This window comes from Macaca fascicularis, chromosome 1, assembly GCF_037993035.2.
Source record: "Macaca fascicularis isolate 582-1 chromosome 1, T2T-MFA8v1.1".
In the NCBI taxonomy this organism is placed as follows: domain Eukaryota; kingdom Metazoa; phylum Chordata; class Mammalia; order Primates; family Cercopithecidae; genus Macaca; species Macaca fascicularis.
In genome coordinates this window covers 194855268-194863522 of record NC_088375.1, presented here as the reverse complement: position 1 = coordinate 194863522, position 8255 = coordinate 194855268, and the positions used below count along the sequence as shown (strand labels likewise).

Here is an 8255-nt window from a genome sequence, read left to right as displayed (position 1 = left end):
CTCTTCCCCAAGTGCCCTCTGTGCGAGCTGGGCCGCTTTCTCCGGGGCGTGGCAAAGGGGGGCGGAGTCACGAGCGGGGCCGTGAGACTTCCTGCCCAGTCGCGGGCCAGCCTAGCGCTTCAGCCGGCGGCTCATTTCCGGTGGGGGTGCCGCGCCCAGTGAGGGCCCGGAAGTGGGTCGCGCGGAGATTGCTGGGCGGTTCTTGCCGGAAGCGGAGAGCGGCTGATCGTAGTCCGGAGGTGAGGCAGAACTCTGAGGTGAGGGTGTGCAGCTTGGTAGGGACTGGGGTCTCCTCCGTGGCCCATGGGCCCCTGGTGTTGTTAATGGCCCTTCTGGCCTGCGCGCGTGTCGTGAACCCTGCCGAGAGGGCCGGGGCTGAGGCCCTCAGGCCGACCCGGACTCCTGGGCGCGGTCTCTTGAGGTGGGGCCGGGGTGAGCAGCTGAGTCCGGTTGCCCGAGGGAGGCCCCTCTGCCCGATTTCGCAGTGCCGCCCATCATTTTCAGCGGAGGCCTGATTCCTGAGGTGCTCTGACTGGAAGGAACCTCCGAGATCGGAGAGTCTTTCTTGTTCCCTGTTGATGCTCCCATTGCACTGATGGGTAAATTGATCCCTAGAGAAGAGGCTAGTCCGAGATATATAGCGAGTGAGGAAAATAATCAGAATCATGGTCCTGGTTCCTAAGATGACCAGCCCCGGTTCCTTCCCTTGTTGCTCGGAACCTCTCTAACTTGGGATGGTCTTCCGGTCGGTGTTGCCCCTAAGGCTGCTGCAGGTCAAAGGCCATCGCTGCGTGGAACTTTTTTTTCCCCTCTTCCCAAATTGAGCCGTTTGAAATGCCTAGGGAGTTTTTAAAAGAGAGGCGGGCAAATCCTTGTATTTACGGGCAGATATCCTCCTTTTCCTCCTCGGCTGCTGCTCTTGTTTTGAAAAGCCAGGCTAACTTTATTGAAGGTGTGTACTTCTGGACCTGAAACCAGACGGCTCAGGTTTGGTCTGGCCGCAGTGCCAAGTGTCTATGGCCATAGGTGCCTTATTTAACTTCTTTGAGCCTCCTTTTTTTCATCATTTAAGTGGAGATCTCTGCTGACCCCACAGGATTAAATTCAGCGTAACAAATTGTGTTTATTCTGTGCCAGCATTTTCCCAGATGCGGGGAATGCAGCTTTAAAACAAAACAATGTAGACCCTGCCCGCATGGAGCTAGCACTGTTTGCAGGGATGTTTAAGAAATAATTATGTTGATGAGAGTTAGGAAAGAACACGGTGCTCTGAAAGTATGTAACAAGGGGTTCAGGAAAAGCCCTTCTGAAGAAGCAGAGTTTTTAAGATGAATTTTGAAGGATAAATAGGAATGTGTTCGAAGAGGGGAATGAGAACATTTGAGACAGGTTAGCATCAGAACTGTGTCAGTTGAAGCTCTTTGTGGGATCTCTCTTCAAGTGAAAATCCTTGAGCAGATCAGCACATTTATCATTTACCAGACTTTAATTAATTTATTTATTTGTATTTTTAGTAGAGATGGGGTTTCCCCATGAAGGCCAGGCTGCTCTCAAACTCCTGACCTCAGGTGATCCCCCACCTCGGCCTCCCAAAGTGCTGGGATTATGGGCGTGAGCCGCCGTGCCCGGCCCCACCAGATATTTGTTAAGACCTTAGCATGTATGAGGCACATTTTAATGAGACAGCCTTTGTGGCAAAGAATACAGTTCTTCTGGAGTTTACAGTGGGAGAGGAAATAGACAAGTAAATGAGGGATGGCTTACAGTTTCATAGCGCATAGCACAGGGCTACAAGAGCACAGAGGAGAAATACCTGAGCCAGTTGTCCAGGCTTCCAGGAGGAAATGGGAGGCTAACTCTTGAAATATTTATTTAACTATATAGGGAATCTGGAAAAGGGATTTCCAGGCAGAGACTACTACAGGTGCAAGGACCTGGAGAACTGGACAGCTGAAAGACCACGACTAGTTCAGTGTCACTGGAATTCTAGTAATGGTTGGGGAAGTGGAGGAAGTGAGATGTGGTCAGGTCAGTCATATGTGGAGGACATTGTAAGTCATGCTAAAGAATTTGGATTTTTACCCTGAAAGCTATAGAGATGCTTTGAAGGGTTTTATGCAGGAAAATGATGTCATCAGATTTATATTTTAGAAAGTTCATTCTGTCAAGTAGGAGGGGACCAGGCCTATGGGGGAAGTAAACCAGTGTTTGGAAGCTCTTGCTGTAGACATGAACTAAGACATGAACTAAGACGGTGGAAATGGGAATGTAGAGGGATCATATGTGAGCAATATTAAGAAGATAGAATCCGTAGAATTGGAGGCTGATTATGGGAATGAAGAAGTAAGAGTAGCACAATTGCCTGGCTTTCTGTCTTAGGGAACTGGGTAGTACCATTCAGATAAAGAGTATGAGAGGTAAATTAGGGAAGTGACATGGGAAAAAAATGCATTTTGAATGTTTTTAGTTTGAGGTGTTTGTAGCACATCCAGGCAAAGATGTCTAATAAGGTGGGTCAGCTAAAGGAAACAGCAAGAGTAAAGATAACGGAGACAGGAGAGGGCCTGAATTGTTTAGTGAAATACTGGGGCCTGGAGTTTTGCAGAAGACCAGACTGCAAAAAAGGTTAGATGTCAGCCAAGTTGTGAAGGGCTTTTGTTTGTTTGTTTGTTTGTTTGTTTTGAGACGGAGTCTTGCTCTGTTGCCCAGGCTGGTGTGCAGTGGCGCCATCTCGGCTCACTGAAACCTCCATCTCCCAAGTTCAAGCAATTCTCCTGCCTCAGCCTCCCGAGTAACTGGGATTACAGGTGCACGCCACCATGCCCTGCTAATTTTTGTCTTTTTAGTAGAGACAGGGTTTTACCATGCTGGCCAGGCTGGTCTTGAACTCTTGACCTCGTGATCCGCCCGCCTTGGCCTCCCAAAGTGTTGTGATTACAGGTGTGAGCCACCGCGCCCGGGGTAAAGGGCTTTTAATACCTTGTTGAATTTGTTTGGATTTGATTTTGTGGTTGGCAGTTTGCTGATTGATTTGCCCAGGTCCAGCATAAATACATTTCTGGGCCTGGCACAGTGACTCACATCTGTAATCCTGGCACTCTGGGAGGCTGAGGTGGGCAAATCACTTGATATCAGGAGTTCAAGACCAGCCTGGCCAACATGGTGAAACACCGTCTCTACTAAAAATACAAAAATTAGCTGGGCGTGGTGGCGCACACCTGTAGTCCCAGCTGCTCGGGAGGCTGAGGCAGGAGAATCGCTTGAACCCGGAAGGTGGAGGTTGCAGTGAGCTGAGATTGTACCACTGCCCTCCAGCCTGGGTGACAATGAGACTCTGTCTCAAAAAAAAAGAAAAAAAGGAGTTTCTCGCTTTTTCCAGAAATACTTCCTCAATTAGGTGGGCATAATTGATATCTCAGAGAAGTTTAAATAAAATGGTAGCAGTGAAAGTACTTTGTAGAATACAGCCTGATGTGCAAACCAAAGGTGGTGATATTGTTAAGATTCAGTGAGTATATTTTTGCTTTGGAGGTTAGCTATTGAGTCTGTAAAATGTTTTGTTTCCAACCTACAGATGATCTTTTATTCTCACGGATGATCTCTTATTCTCACCCTTTTTCCTGGTTGCAGTTATTTTTTTTTTTAGCTTTTAAAAAGTTACTTTCTTTTTTTTTTTTTTTTTTTTTTTTTGAGATGGAGTCTCGCTGTGTCTCCCAGGCTGGAGTGCAGTGGCGTGATCTCGGCTCACTGCAAGCTCCGCCTCCTGGGTTCACGCCATTCTCCTGCCTCAGCCTCCCAAGTAGCTGGGACTACAGGCGCCCGCCACCACGCCCAGCTAGTTTTTTGTATTTTTAGTAGAGACGGGGTTTCACCATGTTAGCCAGGATAGTCTCGATCTCCTGACCTCGTGATCCACCCGCCTCGGCCTCCCAAAGTGCTGGGATTACAGGCTTGAACCACCACGCCCGGCTAAAAAGTTACTTTCTTGAGGCTGAATTGGAGACTAACCTGGTCAACATAGTGAGACCCCTGTCTCTACAAGAAAAAAAAAAGGTGACTTCCTCCTTTCAGTTTTTTGTGAAGTATTGTGAATCAAAGATTTTTCTTTTAACTTAAGCAAATGTAAAGTGTCACTGGAAGCTGAACCTCTGGTTTGAAATTTAATGCTGAGATTTGAAATCTGAGAGTTCTTGAGCGGTATCTTACCCAATCCTAGTGATTATTCCTTTGAAATGTTGCCATCAGTTTCTTTCTTTATTTGTGCTAACCTGGCATTCATGACCTATACTTCAGCTTCTCTGTGACAACCAGACTAATCTTTAATTTAAAGTTCTCTAAGAAGAAGCATTTTTCATCTTGTTACTCTTCACTGACTTCATATTTGCAAAGAATCAATTCTAGACTCTTTTGTCCATCTTACAGAGTTCTCCACAGTTTAGGCCCTTATCTTAATTTTTATTAGATGGTACACGTTGACTTTCTAATTTAGAAAGTCCTGAACTAGCATTTACTTAACCTTTCGCACCTCCCTATGCTCCTTGTTAAATTAGAACAGGGTTTCTCAACGTTGGCCCAATTGACATTTTGGGCCATATAATTCTTTATTATGGAGTTGTCCTGTGTATTGTAGGATATTAAGCAGCATCTGTCTCTACCCAGTAGATGCCAATAACACTTCCTCAGTTGTGACAATCAAAAATGTCTTCAGACATTGCCATATGTCTCCTGGAGGACAAAATTGCCCCTGGTTGAGAATTGCTGCATTAGAAAGTATCGTAGCTATGATTGTACAATGTCCCCAACTAAATTCTGTGAGGGCAGGCCCCATAGCCATACTTAGCACAGTCAATGGTACATGATAAGCACTCAGTACCCTGCAATGAATGAATCATTTGTTTTTGTTGAAGCCTCAAGAAATTACCCTTCAAGGAATTTCTGGGTGTGCAGGTTGGAGTACAATGTTGCAGTCATGGCTCACTGCAACCTCCAACTTCTGGGTTCAAGTAATCTTCTCACCTCAGCCTCCTGAGTAGCTGGGACTACAGTGTTTTTTCTTTCTTTTGTTTTTTGTTTTTTTGAGATGGAGTTTTGCTCCGTTGCCCAGGCTGGAGTGCAGTGGCGCGATCTAGGCTCACTGCAGCTTCCCCCTCCCGGGTTCAAGCAGTTCTCCCGCCTCAGCCTCCCGAGTAGCTGGGACTACAGGCACACACCACCACACTCAGCTAATTTTTGTATTTTCAGTAGGGACAAGGTTTTGCCATGTTGGGCAGGCTGATCTCAAACTCCTCAACGGAACCACCCACCTCAGCCTCCCAAAGTGCTGGAATTGCAGGCATGAGCCACTGCACGCTTGGCCAAAAGTTTGATTTTTTTCAGAGATAGGGTCTCACTATGTTGTCTGGGCTGATCTCAAACCCCTGGCCTCAGGTGATTCTCTGGCCTCAGTCTCCTGAGTCACTGGGATTACAGGCATGAGCCACCACACCTGGCAGATGTGATCTTAGAGAAATGCCATTGATTTAAGTACTAGAAGCAAGCTTCTTTGTTTGCAGTGTAAGTCAGCAGATTTCCCTCTCTATTGAAAATTATGTAAATTCCTGTTTTGTTCGCGTTGCTTGTATTCAGAGTGCTTGGTTTTAGTGGACAGGGACTATTTATTTTATTTTTTATTTTTGAGATGGAGTTTCACTCTTGTTGCCTAGGCTGGAGTGCAGTGGCACGATCTCGGCTCACCTCAATCTCCGCCTCCTGGGTTCAAGCAATTCTCCTGTCTTGGCCTCCCGAGTAGCTGGGATTACAGGCATACGCCACCACGCCCAGCTAATTTTGTATTTTTTTTAGTGAAGATGGGGTTTCTCCTTGTTGGTCAGACTGGTCTCGAACTCCCAACCTCAGGTAATCCACCCACCTCAGCCTCCCAAAGTGCTGGGATTACAGGTGTGAGTCACCGCGCCAGGCCGGGACTATTTATTTTAAAGTTGCGTATATGCTAGGCGTGGTGATTCATGCCTGTAATCCCAGCACTTTGGGAGGCCAAGGTGGGCAGATCACCTGAGGTCAGGAGTTCGAGACCAGCCTGGCCAACATGGTGAAACCCCGTCCCTACGAAAAATACAGAAATTAGCCAGGTGTGGTGGCGTATACCTGTAATCCCAACTACTGGGGAGGTGGAGGTTGCAGTGAGCTAAGATCGCACCACTGCATGATCTGCACCAGCCTGAGTGACAGAGCAAGACTCTGTCTCAAAACAACAACAACAACAACAAAAAACAAACACTAAAGTTGCATATAGTTTATCGAGTATTCACATTTATTTTAGTTGATAAAATTATACAGTCATGTGTTGCTTAATGACAGGGATACATCCTGAGAAATTTGTCATTAGGTGATTTCATCATTGTGGGAACATCATAGAGTGTACTTGCACAAATTTAGATGGTACTGCACATCTAGACTATATGGTGTAACTTATTGCTCCTGGGCTACAAACCTGTATAGTATGTTACTGTATCTAATACTGTAGGCAGTTTGTAACACAGTGTAAGTATTTGTTTATCTAAACTGGTTTTTTTTTTTTTTTTTTTTGAGACTGAGTCTCACTCTGCCACCCAGGCTGGAGTGCAGTGGCATGATCTTGGCTCACTGCTCACCGCAACCTCCGTCTCCCGGGTTCAAGCAATTCTTCTGCTTCAGCCTCCCGAGTAGCTGGGACTACAGGTGTGCAATAACACGCCCGGCTAATTTTTGTATTTTTAGTAGAGATGGGGTTTAACTATATTGGCCAGGCTGGTCTCAAACTCCTGACCTTCCTCCAGCCTCAGCCTCCCAAAGGGCTAGGATTATAGGCATGAGCCACCGTTCCTGGCCACATTTTTAAAGTACAGTAAAAATAGGGTATTGTAATCTTATGGGACCACTGTTGTATATGTGGTCCATCATTGACCAAAATGTCATTACGTAATGCATGACTGTAGTTTCATAACCTTAAATTAATGCAGCTACAGCATTCACCATGCAATTTCTTCTTGATGTACTGTATGTTAACCTGATAAAAACAAAGTTCTAAAAATATGCCTCAGCTACAGTGCTGCTTTTTTTGCCTTGTATTACCAGACCTTTTGTGCCAAACTTTCCCATTTGGCTGGAAAATAGTTGAAATGTTTAATGGAAGGAGCAGGCTTGCTTTGTTTTGTTTTGTTTTGTTTTGTTTTCCTCCAGAGGGCATTTTTTTCCCTCCAGAGGGCATTGAAATTCCTATACTTTAGTTAATTATAGACTTACAATATTTCCATATTTCTACTTGTAGATGAATCATGGCTAAGGACAAACGTCATCCTTGAATCCATCTTTAAATATGAGAGTGGGAAATGCTGTTCTTTTAAAGCAACTATTCAAGCTGAAATCAGTCAATACGGTTTTCCCTTATACGCTATAACACATGTAGAAGTAGAAAGGGACTGCTGAATGCTCTGTGCAGTTAGTCTTCATAATATTCTTTGAACGTAGGAGAGAAGAGAACCCATGACCACACAAAGTTACCTGTTTGCCCCAGACATTGAAACAGCTAGTTCCCAAGTCTAATTTCACTTTATACAGTAACTTTACTCACTCCTGGAGTTTCAGATAAAGGACATGCGTAAGGAGGAAACAGGAGGCAGGTGTTGATAATGGGTTGGATTCCTTTTCTCCCTAGAAGATAGGCCATTCTTTTTAAATCTAAACCTTGGGTGGCAGTGACTCAGGCACTAAATGTCATTGGTTTAATCAGTGAAACCAAATGCTTAGAGGAGAACAGTGGCTCCTGATTTGGGTTAGATTTAGATGGCATCTTTTTTTTTTTTTTTTTTTGAGATGGTGTCTTGTTCTGTCCAGGCTGGAGTGCAGTGGCCTGACCTCGGCTCACTGCAACCTCTACCTCCCAGGCTCAAGCAATTCTCCTGCCTCAGTCTCTTGAGTAACTGGGATTACAGGTGCCCACCACCATGCCTGGCTAAAGAGACAGGGTTTTGCCACGTTGGCCAGGCTGGTCTCGAACTCCTTACCTCAGGTGATCTGCCCTTCTCGGCCTCCCATAGTGCTGGGATTACAGGCATGAACCATTGTACCTGGCCTAACTGGCATCTTTACTGGGGCAAAGTGGTTCCTGTTATTTGGTTTCTGTGATAAGCCAACTTGTATCTTCTGGTAGCATGTGTAGGTTTTACTTTGTGACATGTTAAAACCTAGTGATAAGAATTTATTAGAAGTAGAACTAA

At 45.5% G+C, this 8255-nt stretch overlaps 1 protein-coding gene across 12 annotated transcripts in view; it reads left to right on the top strand.

The window, feature by feature from the left end:
* Window positions 1-8255, top strand: part of CAP1 (cyclase associated actin cytoskeleton regulatory protein 1) — a 33933-nt gene that overhangs the window by 784 nt on the left and 24894 nt on the right. For 4 of the 12 annotated variants that reach the window (XM_005543851.4, XM_005543846.4, XM_015437850.3 and 1 more), the window contains exon 1: window positions 184-239. The exons of 4 other annotated variants lie outside the window; for them this stretch is intronic. The gene's annotated coding sequence lies outside the window, so the exon portion shown is untranslated. Of the gene's footprint in view, window positions 1-183; window positions 258-8255 lie in introns of those variants that run through there. 4 more of the 12 variants (XM_005543852.4, XM_005543849.4, XM_015437849.3 and 1 more) reach the window with 1 other exon arrangement.